This window comes from Eriocheir sinensis, unplaced genomic scaffold, assembly GCF_024679095.1.
Source record: "Eriocheir sinensis breed Jianghai 21 unplaced genomic scaffold, ASM2467909v1 Scaffold823, whole genome shotgun sequence".
Lineage (NCBI taxonomy): Eukaryota > Metazoa > Arthropoda > Malacostraca > Decapoda > Varunidae > Eriocheir > Eriocheir sinensis.
This window is the reverse complement of record NW_026112190.1, coordinates 60,383-62,500: the sequence shown is the minus strand read 5'-3', so window position 1 is coordinate 62,500 and position 2,118 is coordinate 60,383. Positions and strand designations below refer to the sequence as shown.

The 2,118-nt window shown below is 41.8% G+C and overlaps 1 pseudogene; it reads left to right on the top strand.

Moving 5' to 3' along the window:
* The window catches only part of LOC126994580 (protein Wnt-7b-like), a 20,088-nt pseudogene extending 18,655 nt beyond the window's left edge, over nt 1-1,433 (top strand).
* The last annotated feature ends 685 nt before the right edge of the window (nt 1,434-2,118 follow it).

The following is a 2,118-nucleotide window of genomic DNA, read 5'->3' as shown; positions in this document are numbered from 1 at the left end:
ACTTTCACTGCTCCTCTTCATCATCAGGGCCAGGTGGCTGTGACCTGCTGTGCTGCGGCCGCGGGTACAACACTCACCAGTACACACGCACATGGCACTGCAACTGCAAGTTTCACTGGTGTTGTTACGTGCAGTGCCACACCTGCATGGAGGACACCGAGGAGAACAACTGCAAGTGACCGTCCGTAGCGGGAGGCGGCGAGGCTGTGCTCTCCCGGCAGAGATTCTTCATTGGAGGGCGCGAGGGACATAGTTTCGTTCAGCATCGACAAGGTTCTTCAGTAACTGCGAGACATCTCTGAGCGGTGACGTCGTACAAACACTCTGTAATGGATGGCATTGCCTGAAACGCTGTGCTAGGTGGCCCGCGTGTTTACAACATGGACGCCACCACCAATGCTCTCTTCTCCCCTGATGCGCAGACACGAACAAAGGTGATAGGCTTTCTGCACCATCAGTGGGTGTCCAGCTAAGGATCCACACCAGCCAACCCTCAACAAGAACGACTGCCTTGTACCTCCCTATGTGATCTGCACGGGTCTGTGTTTTTGTCAGATGACATTAGGTGCTGGTGTCTCCTCTGACCTGGCAGCGAAGCTGCCGAAGCATAAACCAACACACGCCCTCCATGTAGCGGCGGCCAACACAACGCTTACTCCTGAGGCAGCTGTTGATGGAACACCAGTTGCAAGTAGTCTGACTAACACTTTTACGAGCTATATAAACAATTTGGATATTCGTAATCAGTGATCTGTCTTGAGATTTATCAAGTGCTGTGAGAATATTTGCATATCAACGCTTTGCCGTGACGGAGCCTAAACAGTCTCTGCACAAACTGCAAGGCAGAAAGAAGAGCTTTTACATATGTTTTTTACAATATTTACATGAAAATGGTATATCTAGATCTTTTATTAATACTCTTGTGATATCCCTTTGTGACTCCCTTAGATAACGTCTTTTGCTGTCACCACGAGTGACCGCCGGTGGAGCGACATTTCTGACAGACCGACTAATATATTCTAAACACATCCCGACTTTAGAAACACATCTACTGCCCTGTGTGTGTGTGTGTGTGTGTGTGTGTGTGTGTGTGTGTGTGTGTGTGTGTGTGTGTGTCCGTCCGTCCGACTGCTGCAATATTTCCATGGTCCTCGTCATTTCAGGGATGAAGTGAGATCTTTGCTATATTTGGAATTTTATTATATGACAAATACATACATTCATTGTTTCGATATGTCATACAAAAGGCTGATATTCGGCAAACAACTGTATTTACACTTAGATGTGGCCTCATAATTGCGTCACAAACCACAGGTTGCAGCTTCACGGGCATGACGGACGGGGCAACCAGTTTTCTACGACTGTTATTTTTCCTCTGGCGAGCTGAGATAACTTGGAAACTACAAACCTTGCTGTGATGCCCATAACACACACGAGCGTGCTACATGTAAGCTGTCCTCATTGAAGTTTATATAAATATATATATATATATATATATATATATATATATATATATATATATATATATATATATATATATATATATATATATATATATATATATATATATATATATATATATGATATATATATATATATATATATATATATATATATATATATATATATATATATATATATATATATATATATATATATATATATATATATATATATATATATATATATATATATATATATATAATGCACTTGTAATAAAGCTGTGATCGGTGCCTTCGTGGTGAATGTGTTAAAATGCTTGACTACTAATCTGAGTGCCTGGGTTCGAATCCCGGCCCAAGTAATCGGCGCCCAGCCCAGCCTGCTGTTTGCCCTCCTTTTCTGGCTGGTCGACAAATGAGTACTTACCTGGAGAAACCTGGAGAAGGTAAACTGTGGTTTATATATATACCACAAGCCCAGAAGCCAATGAGGAGATGAGCACCGCGGCCAGGCTCAGCTGTAGCGTATACTCCCTTGAATCTCCTAGTGTCTACCTACCTAACTACCTAACTAACTTCTAGTAATTAACCATCTAACGATCTAACAAACTAACTATTGAACTATCTATTAAACTAACCATTTAACTATAATTATAAGTAACTATACTCGCCGCAC